Source organism: Aquarana catesbeiana, linkage group LG10, assembly GCF_042186555.1.
Source record: "Aquarana catesbeiana isolate 2022-GZ linkage group LG10, ASM4218655v1, whole genome shotgun sequence".
NCBI lineage: Eukaryota > Metazoa > Chordata > Amphibia > Anura > Ranidae > Aquarana > Aquarana catesbeiana.
In genome coordinates, this window is record NC_133333.1 from 123,442,331 (window position 1) to 123,459,182 (window position 16,852).

Here is a 16,852-nt window from a genome sequence, read left to right on the forward strand (position 1 = left end):
ATATCTCTAAGAATGTTTCACTTTCTAGCTTGTAGGTGATTCTGAAAACAGAACCTCAACTAAAAAGTGTCCCTAGAAGAAGACAAAGTGAGAAACAGGTGTTTCAGAAATAGCAGTTTTAACCCTCCCCTACTCCATCCACAGCTAAAAAAAACTTTTCACAGCTCAGCATATTAAATTATTACAATTATAACAATAGCTAAGAAAAAATATTCCTTATTTAAAAGAGATCTGGTAGTCTGTGAGGTGTAAAATAAAACAAAGAGTCTTGCGAGCCACAATAATCCAGTGCCCAAGAAAAACCGCAGATGTAGATACCCAGCAGCAAACGCAGATCACGTTTCATAACCGTGCAAATCAATATAGAACAAGGTTGCGCTGCGCTAGAGTATTATCATGTGAACTACCCAACATGACTATAATACCAAAAAAAAATATTTAACTATAGGATTATAAAAAGTATTTACACACAATTGCACAAAAGTGCAATGTGCACATAAATTAAATATAAATCTTCCAACATGCAATCATGAAATCACAAATAAATGTACTGTGCAAATGTATTTATAAATTCATAAAAAACGTGTAATATTCTTATAAAGTGCAACATGCATATACTATATTTTAAGCAAAAGGTAAAATACATTAGCAGGATTGGAAGCAGGATCTCCCAGTCTATGGATAGTGTAGGACCCACTAATAACGGGGTATTTTGTTGCAGTAAGTGGGATTAAGCACCATATAGCAATATGCCTATGGAGCTACATTGATCCAGGTTGGAGACCGCATCTAATTAGCCATACGGAGCCCAGGGGTGGCTCCACAGCGTGGTTTGACACAGCTAATCACTGTGTCACATGCTCTAAGGTGAGCGCAATCACTTTGGGGGGTCACGAGGCACACCGTGGCATGGTTTTGCGACACTTGGATCAAGCACGCTGGATAACACTTAATTTGGACATTTAATGTTATTTTTGGACACTAATATATGCACAACCTTTCTGGATATTTTTGGACACTAGTATATGCACATTTTTGGGCGATGTTTTGCACAGATACTTTTATAGATTTATTCAATTCATATATGGTTCACGTGGCACTTTAATGTATTTTACCTTTTGCTTACAATATAGTATATGCATGTTGCACATTATAAGAATATTACACGTTTTTTATGAATTTATATATACATTATGTGCACAGTACATTTATTTGTGATTTCATGATTGCATGTTGGAAGATTTATATTTAATTTATGTGCACATTGCACTTTTGTGCAATTGTGTGTAAATACTTTTTATAATCCTATAGTTAAATATTTTTTTTGGTATTATAGTCACGTTGGGTAGTTCACATGATAATACTCTAGCGCAGCGCAACCTTGTTCTATAGTCTGTGAGGTGTGTCTCTCCAACAAACGTTGTCACATTACTTGTGACATGCCCTTCTGGTTTTAAACTAAAAGCTGATAAGGAGGAGTTGTAAATACCATTCTCCTACAGAATTATTTATTACAGGTATTTTTATAGCCCTGACAGTTCACACAGCACTTTGCATACTCTGCATTAACATCAGTCCCTGCCCTCAAGCAGCTTCCAATCTAGGTCCTTCTCTCACATGCATTCTAGGACCAGCTTGGAATTTACCTAATAGCATGTCTTTGGCAGGGGCGTATCTGCCGCGAGGTAAACAAGGCATTTGCCTTGGGCGGCATTTTACAGTGGGGTGGCACCACCCCCAGGCAGAAAGGACACTAAGCCAGAAGTCCAGTCGTCAAGGAATACAGGGAACAGGGGCAGACTGAGCAGCCGATCGTATGCACCAATAATAGGCCACCGCAGAGGTGCAGAAAAACTAGACTGAGATAGTGCCGCTTTAGTTTAGGAACCTGTAGTGCTGGCTCCACCTCCATCGCTGGCTGAGGCTCTACTGGCCACTGGTGTCGAGCAACCAGTGACATCACGTCACGATTAAACTTCCCCCTCCTCCATGCCTAGTGCTTTCCATGGCCATTTCCATGCCACCCACCGCCTCTATGACCTTCTCTAGGCCTCCGGCATGCTCTGAGGGAAGAGAACTAAAGTCTGAGGTGAGGCCGGGGGCAGGCCAGAATCATAAGGGAGCCGGGCACAGTCAATGCAGAGACAGAGACCCATACAAAGAGGAGAGGTTCATGCTGAGACTTGAAGTACTTCACTTTTGGGGGATGTGACCCCCCAAAAGTGAAGGACTACAGGTCCCAGCATGAGCCCCTTTAGAGCTGAGGATGGACCAGCTCATTGACGTCATCCGACAGCAGGCTTCAACCCGCTGTCTTCTGAAAACAGGTCACAGGAGTGCAGAAAAAACTGCACTCCTGTGATCCACGGGAGAAGTACAGCCAAACAAGCTTTGGCTGTACTTCTCCTTTAAGCCCTATCCATATAGTGTAAAATATTTTTTGTGCTCCCAATCCTTACCTTTTTATAACTTTTTTTCTCTTTGGGAGTGCACACTGTGCGGAGCAGTAGGGGTACCCGCGCTGTGCAAATCTGGTGCGTGTGCAGTACATACTTGCCAACAGTCCTGATTTTCCCGGGATAATCTCGATAATTGGACCCTCGTCCCGATCTGAGTCCGTCTTGATGAAAATCCCGGGATTTTGCTTTTGTCTCAGAAATCAGGACTGTTTTCTGCAAAGACTGCAGCTCTGGCTCCGAAAATATGGCCTCTGCAAGTTCTCTTTCCGGCTAGCAGGTCTCTTTCCCCTTGTGTTCAGTGGAGAGGGGAGGAGCCTCCAGTCTGTGCAGCCAATCGGCTTCTTACTTTAGTGTACAAGTAGACAATTCTCTTGTACACTGAAGCCGGTTAGCTGCACGGATCGGAGGCCCCTCCCCTCTCCACTGAACACACGGGAAAGAGACCTAAATGGAGCTACCGCCAAACTTCCACCCTGTGGCCTGCAGCCAACGAGAGGAAGAGCCAAGGGTCTCCACTGGGGACACTGATGTAAGGAGGGACTCCACTGCTTGAGGACACTTGATGTAAGAGGGACTCCACTGCAAACACTGATGTAAGGAGGGACTCCACTGCCTGGGGACACCTGATGTAAGGAGGGACTCCACTGCCTGGGGACACCTGATGTAAGGAGGGACTCCACTGCCTGGGGACACCTGATGTAAAGAGGAACTCCACTGCCTGGGGACACCTGATGCAAGAGGGACTCCACTGGGGACACCTGATGTAGGAGGGACTCCACTAGGGACACTGATGTAAGGAGGGACTCCACTGGCTGGGAACACCTGATATAAGGAGGGACTCCACTGCCTAAGGACACCTGATGTAAGGGGGACTCCACTAGGGACACTGATGTAAGGAGGGACTCCACTGCCTGGGGACACCTGATGTAAGGAGGGACTCCACTGCCTGGGGACACCTGATGTAAGAGGGACTCCACTGGGGACACTGATGTAAGGAGGGACTCCACTTGCTAGGAACACCTGATGTAAGGAGGGACTCCACTGCCTGAGGACACCTGATGTAAGAGGCACTCCACTGGGGACACTAATGTAAGGACGGACTCCACTGCCTGGGGACACTGGTGTAAGGAGGGACTCCACTGCCTAGGGATACCTGATGTAAAAGGGACTCCGCTGCCTGGGGACACCTGATGTAAGGAGGGACTCCACTGCCTGGGGAAACCTGATGTAAGAGGGACTCTGCTGCCCAGGGACACCTGATGTAAGAGGGACTCCACTGTTCGGGGACACCTGATGTAAGGAGGAGGAGGGACTCCACTGGGGACACTGATGTAAGGAGGGACTCCACTGCCTGGGACACCTGATGTAAGGAGGGACTCCGCTGGGGGCACCTGATGTAAGGTGAGACTCCACTGGGGGCACCTGATGTAAGGAGGGACTCCGCTGGGGACACTAATGTAAGGACGGACTCCACTGCCTGGGGACACTGGTGTAAGGAGGGACTCCACTGCCTAGGGATACCTGATGTAAAAGGGACTCCGCTGCCTGGGGAAACCTGATGTAAGAGGGACTCTGCTGCCCAGGGACACCTGATGTAAGAGGGACTCCACTGTTCGGGGACACCTGATGTAAGGAGGAGGAGGGACTCCACTGGGGACACTGATGTAAGGAGGGACTCCACTGCCTGGGACACCTGATGTAAGGAGGGACTCCGCTGGGGGCACCTGATGTAAGGTGAGACTCCACTGGGGGCACCTGATGTAAGGAGGGACTCCGCTGGGGGAGCCTGATGTAAGGAGGGACTCCAATGGAGACACCTGTTGTAAGGAACGACCCTGCTGGGAATGCCTGATGTAAGGAGGGACTCTGCTGAGGGCACCTGATGTAAGGAAGGACTCCGCTGGGGACACCTGATGTAAGGAGGGACTCCGCTAGGGGCACCTGATGTAAGGCGGGACTCTGCTGGGAATGCCTGGTGTAAGGAGGGACTCTGCTGGGGACACCCGATGGCATCTGGTGGCAGGTGACGTGACAAGTTCAGGGCTCCCACTGATTCTGCATTATGGGGAGTTGAACTATTTCTATTTCTATTACAATGTAATAATAGAAATAATGTGCTTAAATCATCCTAACACCATACCAGCCATGGTGACGGGATGATTGAAGCACTAACACCAGTTGTTTGGAGTATCTTTATCTGCTGATTGTTAAATTTTCTGGAATATACATAATGCTATTGTGATGTAGGATCTGGGCCTGCTGTCCCTCCATCCCTCTTTCTTACCTTCCTTCTCTCCCTAATTCTTTCTTTCTCACTCCATCCCTCGTTCATCTCAGTTTCGAACCACACCTCATTTGAGCCACACCTCCTTTAAGCCACGCCCAATATTTAGTTTAAGCCCTGCCCATTTCAAAGCTCTTTGGCTGGTGCATGCACAGTAGGGGCACCTGTCTTTCTGAGATCTGGTGCTGTGCTTGGCCAGTGTATGAGCATTACTGTGCTTTGCAAACTAAGCACAGTACTGCACATGCACCAGCCAGACACAGCATCAACCACCCCCTATTGTGCATGCAACTAGACACAGTGCCAGATCTCAGAAAAACAAGAAATCCAACGGCACACAGCACTAGTGGCCCCAACTGCACACATGTGGGGCATATTACCAGAACACTGAAAGACAGTGTGCCCTTACTATGCAAGCACCCTACGCACAAGGTGTAGAGCACACTTGGGGTGTCATCAGGGGGACACCGGAGACAAAGAAGACACCCTTTTGCCAGAAACTCAACAAAGGGAAACTTCCATAGACTGGCAATGCTATAAAGAGTGCAACAACTGGAAACAGGAAAAATGGTGACATAATGTATGCAGATAAATTTTTTTGTTTCATTTTTCTAGGAAGGTTTAATATCACTTTAAATGTAGTAGTACCAGGTCTCCTGCCCTGCCAGACAGGGCTGTGCGATGTAATAATACTAGTACTAGATAGAAAGAAAGAAAAAACCTTTGACGAGTAAAAGAGCTCCCATGTACAGCTTTATATCCCTGTATTTAGCTGTTTGCCTAACTTTCAGCTTTAATTCCCCAAATAATAATTTTTAAACATAAAACAATTTAGGTGTTGAAAGGGTGTACACTGTGATTGATTGCTATGTAGGGAATTTAAATCACAGTCTATGATAGATGAACATATTATCTGATTTCTATAATGTCGATATAACCAGTAATGTATATTTGAAATGTTGGCTCAGTAAATATCTTTACAGATGTTATAAAGGGTAATAAAACTTTTGTCCTATTCAGCTAAGGTTGCTACCCTTTGCAGTATGACTTAGCACAGGGAGTGTTCTGGTAACATGACCCTGAATTGAAGGACTAAGAACAGCTGATTATGATTGTTATTCTTTTGAGGTGTAATTATGATTTAGGAGTATGATCATGTTTTGCCCTTAGCCCCAGGAACCAGAGTAACTATACTGAATTATTGGTGATGTACAGGTTGCCTGTTGTCATTCTGCTTTTCCTTAAAGTGAGACTAAATTCTATTTAAAAAAAAATGTTATTCAAGTGCAACACTCTGCATTGTTACTGTATTGCAGATCGTTATGTTTACCACAAGATGGCAGTGTTCATCAACTCTGTTCATCATAAGTTTCTATACAAGAGTGGAGGATCACTGGGACTTGTATGCTGGAAGCAGAACTTTTTTCCCTACAGTTTAGCTAAGAGTAAACTACACAACCCAGGATGCAATTGCAAAGGGGCGGGAGCAGATAAAAGAAAAAGCCTGGGAACAGGAAAGGGAGAGAGAGAGACTTGGTTGCTAGAAGGGCGTGTGTAGGAGAGCTGTGTGGAGCCACGTGGTCCTTGACTGAACCGGGTTGAGCCAGGTAGCCATGACTGTCATCGGAAAGCCAAGTATCCTGGGGAGACAGACTGGTGGAGATCTGTATGCTGTCAGATCGGTGGTCATCATCATCATCACAGCCACTTTTGCAAAGGACATGGGGGTCCCCCAGCAGGGTGCTCATCGCTTCGCTCTGCTTAGCATAAGGATCGGGTGAGAGGATATCTAACCCATTTAACATTACCCTTGTTACCAGTGTATTTTCTGTTTCAAGTTACTTCAAGTTTAAGGACACTGTATAGTACAGCCCTCTGCAATCAGCACATGTGCCAGAGCCTGTCTATTGCTGCAGTCTGCCATTCTTACCTGTTCCTACAAGTACTGCCTGCAGGTTATTCAAGTTAACCCTATCGCTCCCTGCTAGGCAGAACTATGCACCTACCATAAATCAAGTCTAATCCATCCAAGGAAGTAATAAGCTGCTTAAGGTCAACTTCTTCATTTAAAAGGACTTACATTTGATAATTACCCCCCCCCCCTACTAAAGTCATTTTTTTTCCTACCATTCATAATTCTTAAAGTGATCTTCAAAACCAACTTCATCTAATAAAGGGGGACTCTGCTGACTACTTTACCATCTTTGGAGATTATTCAGTTTACGTCTTGAAGAGCCTGCTTCCCTCATGGTGCACCAACTTATGGGCCCCAACTAGCCTGTAGGTGAATCCAACATATACTTATGGTTTAGTGGTGTGTGTGTGGTAACTTTGACAACCTTCCTAAAGCCTAAACTTGGCCTCTTCTGATTGAGGGTCTCCAGATGAGTTAGCCTTGTGGTTTTGTTACTCTTTTTCGCTCACTTTGAGAAAATCTCTCAATCCCAGAGCTCATTTAAATCTTCAGTCCTGCAGGACGGGTGGGCGTATCTAAAAGGGCTACTGTATTGTGTTCCATTATTCCTTTGCTGTATTACCTTGTTTATCGATAGTTTCAGTTGACTGTATTTTTTGGCTGCCATACTATTCTTTAATACAACGTAATCATCTATTTTACAAGTGTGTGCATATTTTTATTTGTGTGACAGCCAGGAGACTACCTGGCCAAGGTACTGTGGTGGTGTCAGCAGGGGTGGTGCTCTGCCTAGTGCTCAGTGACAAACAGATGACCAAATCTTCTAGCAGCTCCTGTGGGCTAGTACCACACAAGTATGTAATCCTAACTCAAAAAGTACATTCACTTGCTCTCATGCTCTTCAAAATCTCCTTTTTGTTTGCTGTTGTGACCTAACTTCCTGTTAGAGGGTGGCTAGGTTAATTCTCCATGCCACTGTATGAAGGAATGTAGCCAACCTCTCTTGCTCACTCCCAAGATGGGCTAAGTATGGACTATAAACTGAGATTTGTAGCCTAGCCTAGAGCGGTGCACATGACTGCAACTAGCATGCACTGCTCATTTCAAACAAACAGAATTGAGAGATAAATGGAGAGGCTTGGAAGCTCATGGTTGACATTGCAAGGAAGCAGATAAACACACGAAGAAACAATTTCTTGAAAAATAGATTACAGGGCCATTAAGTAATGTATGTGTATGGATAATTTTTAGAGAATAGGTATATCGTTTAGTGTCTTCAATGACTATTTGTTAATAATTATGTCATTCTGTATCACTTTTTGTACATGCACTGTTCTTTGCCTTTTGGAATAATTAATATGGCATTTAATAAGTTTAATAAATCATGTCCTTGAATTTCTGTAAATCCACAAGCATGACAGAGGAAGAATAATAAAGAATAATGTTTGAAAGTACAGTAATCCAACTCAAGTGGCAGCTGTTAACAGCGTGTTACCATCGTTTTGTCTGCTACAGAGCAGCATTTATTAACCTTTTGTTGTTGAGAGACTATATCCTATAAGTGGTATGGGAAGGGACTAAAAGTCCTTGATCTATAAGCAGTGAAATTGTTCAGGGTGTGTGAGGCTGTTCAGAGTGAATTCACTCTTACTTATCCTGTAGGAAAAGTTCAACAATTGAACCAGTCTAATCCTTGCTTGTGCACACTAACCTCACCTACACTGACAGAGAGCAGTAGTGTATGGGACAAGCATATCATTTTCCTATACACCCAGTGCATGATGGGTAACTGGGAGGAGATAGGGCATAGGTAGGTCCCTGCAGCTGGAACAGAGAGATAAAGAAACCACTTCCAAGTTTCCACTTGGATTTTCCAATGCAATCTATCATCATTATCACCGGACCGGAAACTAATAATTATTGGCCAAAAGTAGACCAACTAAACGTCAACAGGAAACTGCAGCATGCTCTCAGGTGCATTTCACTTGCTTTTGAGATCAGTTTGAGATGCTTCTGAGAAAACTGACATCTGCATTTGACCTGCAGTTGACCTCCTTCTGACCCGCAGTTAACTTCCTAAATTACAGCAATTTGCTGTAAACTGCTTTTTGCATTCTCATTGAATTGAATGGAGAGAAAAGCAGTTTGTAAGCAGACAAGTCTGCTGACACAGGTCCTTAATCACTTGTTGACCGTCGCACACCGATATACGTCGGCACAATGGCATCGGTGGGCAAATGGGCGTACCTGTACGTCCCCTTTGATTGGCGGGGCTAGCAGGCGCACGCGCCGCCAGAGGCATGGGCGCATGCCCGTCACGTACAGGGTGACTGTGCCTGTGGCACTCTCTTAATCAACTTTGACTATTTTTAATCCTGATGCTGATAGTATTAGTAAATAGATAGGAAAGTATATAATATCTACTTTTTTTTTCTTTACTAATCTTCAGTTACTTCCTGGTTTCCAGGCCTAGGCAAATCATGTAATACATCCCAGGAGTCTTTATGAAGGGAGGAGTGGGTTTTCTCAGCTAAGCACATCCTTCGGCCTGCATGCCCGAGCTAAGGACAGATGGATTCCAGGAAGTATATGCTACATGAATCATATGCCCTTACTCAATATGGTAATGGCTAGAAATGCTAAGGGTGTTTTTAAAGTGATTTCTCAACAAAATAAAGCATGGAGACATAGATGGATGTGGTGAACATATGATATCAGTTTGCACCAGGGAGTATCACTGCTTGCACTCTTTGCACAAAGTTTCCATATACAGGATCAGTTAATATGAATCAAGCCTTCAAATATTTCCATTAAGCATATCAAGTACTAAAAAAATTGTAACCTGCCAGTGAGTGTCACCACCACATATTAGATCCTCCAAATGCAATACCAGTTGTGTCATTTAATTGTACAGTCTTTAATTGAGAGACAGGATGCTGATACCAACGGATTCTATTGCCCTTAGTAAAATCACAGCAGATATAGCATAACAGAATATTGCCGATGGCATCAATTATCAAGCCTAATGCCAGTTTCACACATGCGGACCGTTTTCTTCCATCCATTGACGGATGAAAAATGGACATCAATGTATCTCTATGGAAAAATGGATGTAAATGGATGATCATCCATTTACATCAGTTTACATTCGCATCTATCAACATCCTTTGTTTTAAACAGATCACAGCTTTATTTTTCTTTGGTTAAAAAAAAGGATGAAGAACGGATGTAAACTGACAAGCGGTCCATAATTTCATCCATTTTTGCATTCGCAGTGGATGTAAAAAAACTGATGCAAAACTGATGAGCAGCTGATGCAAAACAGATGAAAACTTCTTCTCCTTTAATAGACGTGACTGAACTAATGAAATGGGTCCGCATGTGTGAAAGGGGCCTAAAATTAAGAGACTACAGAAAATACTTCCACTTTCCTCCTCCTAAAGTCAGATGTCTCATAAGTAGTATTTATGACATTGTTGTTACCTTTTCTCTATTTATTACCATCACATCAGTGAAAGGGTTTGAAGGTTTAGAGTGCAACACAGATAATTTGTAAGTCCAGAAGGTCTTTATTTTCCACAATATAAAAGCTGAAGTAGTAGCCAGTGGGGTAATTGGTCCCCCTCCATCAGGGCTTGTGGTAGAGAGAAAACTGGTCGATGGTCTAACAGCCAAAATGAAGCCCCTCAGTTCAGATATTAGGGAGGAACTATAAAATCTTATCTAGGTGGTATCTAGATCTAGATTACAAAAAATGTCACCTAGCTAACCAGCCCATTGTTGGCGCTGTGGCAGGGAATCTGACACAATGATACACCTGTGGTGGGCATGTCCGCATTTGAGACTATTTTGGAAGGCTGTATTTTGACTTGGGTGTCCTTTTATGAAACTGAGATCAGCGGCGATCCCGAGTCTCACCGCTGATCTCAGGTCATTACCAGTTTATGAAACTGAGATAATCAGCAGAGAACATGTTCTCCACTGATTATCTCAGCACAGTGAGAATCTGTAACTGACTGTCACAGAAACGGCCAGTTTATGAAGGTGCAATCTCAGCACCTCACTGGCGATCTGTGACAGAATTCTCACTTTCTGATTCACCATTTTAGAAGTGGAGAATCAGAGTGAGAAGCATGAAACTGGCTGAGTATTCTGGAGAAAGCAAGAAGTCTTTTGACTTCTTTCTTTCACCAAACAGTCATAGTACATCTTCCCCGCCATAACACACCCCAAAACCAGCAGGATAGGAATTTATAGTGTGTGTGTTTATATATATATATATATATATATATATATATATATATATATATATATATATGTGTGTGTGTATAGATAGATAGACAGATAGATAGAGATATATATATATATATATATATATATATATATATATATATCTATAGATATAGATATAGATAGATATATATAGATATAGATAGATAGATAGATATTATTATACAGTATTTATATAGCGCCAACAGTTTACGTAGCGATTTACAACTTGAGGGTAGACAGTACAAATACAATACAATTTGATACAGTAGGAATCAGAGGGCCCTGCTCCTTAGAGCTTACAATCTAAGAGGGAAGAGCAAGAGATACAAGAGGTAATAACTATGGGTGATGTGCTGATTGAGAAGATAAATGTAGAGTTGTTAGGTGCGGCCAGATAGGCTTCTCTGAAGAGATGAGTTTTCAGGGATCGTCTGAAAGTGGATAAAGTAGGAGAAAATCGGACGGATTGGGGTAGAGCATTCCAGAGGATGGGGGAGGCTCTGGAGAAGTCCTGAAGGCGAGCATGGGATGAGGTGACAAGGGAGTTTGAGAGCAGGAGGTCTTGGGAGGAGCGAAGAGAACGATTAGGTTGGTATTTTGTGACTAGGTTAGAGATGTAGCTGGGGGCCAGGTTGTGGATGGCTTTGTAAGTTATAAGTTTTATATATATATATATATATTTTTTTTTTTTTTTTTAGATGTTCACGTCTCTGACTGGGTTCACACTTGTGCGATGCGTGAACCAGCGTGATTCCTGTGTGGGTTTCCACATCGCACCTACATTGACATCTGCGCACCACTGCGGGTGTCAATGTAAAGTTAATGACACCCCCAGATCATTTCACAGATCGCAGTGCGAACTATGTAATGGTGCAGGAATCGGATCGCATGGGTGTTCACACCCATGCGATCCGATTCCAGTGCGGACCAAATAAAGGGTCCTGTACCATTTTGGTGCAAATGCAATATGATTTAGGGCAGTTCCCACTGCTGCGGTGTCCGAGATCGGATGTGATTCGCACCGCACTGCAGCACAGGACCCTTTTTTCTGTTCGGACCAGAATCGGATCGCATGTGTGTTCACACATATGCGATCCGATTCATATCCGAACTGTCAGTTCGCAGTGCGATATGCAAGCTGAACTGGGGGTGTCGTTAACAATGTATTGACACTCCCCAGTGATTCACATATGGCAGTGTGAACTGACATGCGAGTCGGTGCGATGCGGGAACCCGCAGTGGATTCGCAGTGTTCTCGCATTGCACCAGTTTATCAATTTTTATGTTTATCAATTATGAAATATACTTTATTTTAATTTATTAATAAATATGTATACTTGTATACTTTATTAAAATTATTTTTTTAATGATTATAAATGTATTTTGCATTTATATGAATGGTGTATAGCTGCATTACATATGTGGATTACATTAATTTACTATACACCATTCATATTTAAATAGGCACATGTATGATCTGTAAATATTGATAAAAACTATGTTTTTTTTATAATTAGGTTAATGTATATTGTGTAGGTGGAATTTAACTTTATTATTTTATTAATATGTTGGGGAATAATGTGTGCTGATTCGTGTTACACTTTTGTATTTTATGGTTCCTCATACTGTAATCCTGCTATATCACACGAGATTATAGTGAGAGGAGTCATTCTCAGGAGTTCCCGGCGTTTGTAGATCGCTTCTCAACTCAACATGAGAAGCGATCTACACACTTTCATAAACAGGCACTCAGAGGAGAGCGATCTCCTCTGAGGATGCCTGAGAACTGAAAAGCGGTATTTTACCGCAGTTTCATAAAAGGACACCTTGCTGCACATATTACAGGCAACAGTTTACCCAAACTACCTGAATTGGCCTTACTATTGCTGCGGCCAGGGCTATCATACCTAGACATTGAAATTCTAATGTCGTACCTAGTATTAAAGAATGGATGTCTAAATTAAATTACATCACGTGTATGGAAGAGCTGACAGCGAGTCTACAGGAGAAATATCCAAAATTTACAGCCATATGGCAGGCCTGGAAAGACATTGGTACCTCAGATACTATGAGATCCTACATGTGACCTAGTCTCCCACTATATTTGAGCATGAGGAATTGAGGTTTTCTTGGGGTTTTTTTCTACTTTTCCTTTTGCTGGTTTTTTTTCTCTCTTTTTTTTTCTTTCTTGTTTGCTATTTGTTCTTATGTTTTATAGTTTGGGGATTCAATGGTCTATGCACAAACATATATTAGAATGGCAAATAACAAAAAGGTTGGTATGTGGACGTGGCATTTGTTGACACGCTGACTGAGCGTGCTGAGATCCCCGGGCTCCAGGAAGATAAGCAGCGACAGTCTGTAGCTCCTAACTTCCAGTGACACTATGTCCGCACACCGCCGCAGGGCCTCACAGCCTCTCAGTGTAGGTAAGACCCAAGCAGGCGGGTTGCAGTTCCTTAGAGCCAGAACGGGGCTCTGTGGGGATCGATTGGGATTCTCCAGTGACAGAGGGGAGTCTTTGGAGGCCCGATAAGCCCCCTGGAGACGGCTATTTGGGAGGTGATTTTGGCTTTACCACACCCAGCAGTGATCTGCCAACAGCCAATAATGGACACCTGACATCTAATGCTGGTTCTCCAGGAACAACATCTACAATGCAGGTGCAGTATTCTAACCCTCTGACCCATAAATTTACTAATGGACAAGTAATATCTCAGCCAGATTTAAAGGTGGTGGATATGGACTGGGACCTTAGAGAACATTTAAGTGCTCTTCCTACCAAAGCAGATATTCAGTTACTTATTACCACTGTTGAAGCATCTTGTAATCAAGCTGTAGAAGGGTTTAGGGAGGTTATAGTAGCACTGGGACATATAGTGGAAGAAATGGAGACGGGCCAAGATGATATTAAGCAAGCTGTGGCTGACACCCAGGATATGACTAAATATCATGATAAAGTTTTGTATCCTCTTATGGATCAGATTGACGATTGCGAAAACAGAGATTGCCATCAGAATATACCTATACAGGGTTTACCTGAAAAAAACAGGCCCCCAATTTGCTTTCGACTGTGATTGGCTTATTTCGACAAATCTTGGGAGATTCTGCACCTGACACAATTAAAGTAGATAGGGTGCATCGTGCACTATTTTATGCCCCTCAAAATGCAGATAAACCAAGAGATGTATTATATGTAAACTGCACAGATATTCGGTGAAGAAAGCCATGGATAGATTTTTGTTTAGCTTCTGTAATACTAAAATGTGATATTATTGTTCTAGTAATGGATGCCCAGGGAATACTAGGTACTCTACTCATGCCTTTAACCATTTTTCCCCCAATAGGTCGGTCCCGAGATAAGGGACTTTGTATCCTGTAAATTTGCAGAAGGGAAGATGATTCCGGGTACAGGTGGTTTACCCCTTCCCGGACTTGTCTTCCCCTTAGTGGATATACCATATATTGTGGGATAACGTGCTTTTTTGTTGTTGTTGTTTTTGAAGTTTTTGGTTTTGCTTGTTTTTCATTTTTTTTCCTTTTATTTTTTTTTTTTTTTTGCTTGCCAGATGCATCTGCAGGAGATATTCAGGATAAAATGGGTTCCTCACTGAGGGAACAGACGTTGATCCGGTGGAGTGGGGTAGTAATATGCTTATTGGGTTATATGTTCAGATAAGAAATAGTCAATGACAGATAGAATGAAGTGTATGTCATATAATGTGAGAGGGCTTTGTTCACCCAGCAAAAGGGGCCGTCTTTGGTGTGAACTGCTTCACCTGGGGGCTGAGATAGTGTTTTTATAGGAGACGCACTTCACAGCAGGGTCGACCCCTTGCATGCCCCCTTTCCATTTAACCAGTGGTTCCATGCGCCATCTTCCATTCCAAGGGCTAGGGGAGTTACAATAGCTTTCATAACTCATGCCCTCTGGTACCCTCTGGAAATACGAGCAGACCCCGAAGGCCACTTTCTTTTTGTTAAGGGTAGGGTGCAGGGTCAGTGTTATACCTTTGCTTCTATCTATGCCCCTAATACTGTTAATTTTTTTTAGCTAAAACTTTGGAAATGTTGGGGAGGTTTAGGGGGAGTTTTTTTGGTACTGGGAGGAGATTTTAATATTACCCTGGACCCTTGCCTGGAAACCTCATTGGATAAAACCCCTTTGTCTTTTAGAGCTTTAAGGTATATTAAACAATGCATACGTTCTCTTCACCTGGTGGATAGTTGGCGGGTGTTACATAATAGAGATTAAGGCTACTACTCTAAAATTCATAATAAATATTCACAAATTGACTTGCTAATGGTGAACCAGTTCTATTTGAACCATGTCCGTTCTTCTACTATTGAACCAATGGTTGTTGTTAGAGGGGAATTGATCTCACATGGTTCTTGTATTAGAAAGGAGAGACATAAAGAAATTGTAGATCTTTTAGAAGAAATACACAAGCTTGAAATCAAACATAAGGTCCAGTTGAACCCCGCTGATGTCCAGAGACTGGAGACACTACAGTTTAGTCTCTCCCAGTGTCTGGACCGTAAAGTTAAAAATAAGCATAGGTATTTTGCTTATCGTTTTTATGAACATGGGAACAAGGAAGGTATGCTGTTAGCTAGAAAATTAAAGAAGCAACAAGATTCACGTCATGTTCATACTTTATGGTTCAAAATAATAGTAGTGGATACCCAAACAATAGCCGCTGAATTCCACCATTTTTATAGGTCTTTATATAATATAGGCCCAATCTCTATGAGTGCTGCTGACAAAGGTCAGGTGGGCAAGATTCGGGAGAACTTAAAGGCCTCAGGGCTGCCTGCCATACTGTCAGCAGTTCTTGATGAAATGGAATAGCCAATTTCTATTGACGAGTTGGGCACTGTAATGGCGGCTTTGCCGATGGGTAACACGAACATATACTACAAAAATATTTTTCAATCCTGTCATCCCCTTTTAGTAGCTATTTTTATTCTATCACGGCCTCTAATTCCTTGCCTCCAGAGGCACTGTTGGCACATGTGACGGTCCTCCCCAAACCGCGGAAGAACCCTCAATATTGTGCTAATTATAGACTCCACAGACAGTCCACAGACTCCGTTGATAGGCTCACATTCATAAAAATGAATCAGTCTTGGATCAGCAGCTATCAAGCACCTGATGCTGATGTAACTGTCTGAATTTTCTATAGATGTGGGATCCCTTGAAGACTGCCTATGCTGACTATCATATTCCTCCTCAATATTGATGATGCTAGCTTCCAACAATATTTTTGGTTTAGGGCGCCACCACCCAAGATCCAATTTTTCCGCCCCTGTTTAACAGGGGCATGTAATTACAATTTTTGATCTAATATTTCACAGCAGGGCCCGTTCCTTCACCCAACAAGAGCACCACCACCCAAGCCCCATTTTTTCTGCCATTGTTTAATAGGGGCATGTACTTACAATTCCTGATGTAATATTTCACAGTAGGGCCGTTCCTGTGCCCAACAAGAGTAACTGTGAGGGCTTACAGTGTTTTGGTACCACCAACACCTAAGGTCTAACTTTCTGCAGGGTATTTAGGGCAGGCCGTATAGTATATATACTGCTATTCGGAGTATATAGTGCCTGGGGGCCCCCCACGCCATTTTTTTTAAATATTTGGGTGCGGGGTTCCCCTTAATATCCATACCAGACCCAAAGGGCCTGGTAATGGACTGGGGGGGGACCCATGCCGTTTTTTTCAATGATTTTCATCTATATTACAAACAAAAAAGTCAGTGCTACTACCCATACATCACATAGAAAGCAGAGATCCTGGGTGCTCGATCCACAGTCACTGGCTAAGTAGGGAAATTAGGAAAAGATGATCCACACTCTGGTGATTGCTCTTAAAAAGTGTGATATTTATTGACAAGCCACAGTGACTAAACGCAAATGAGA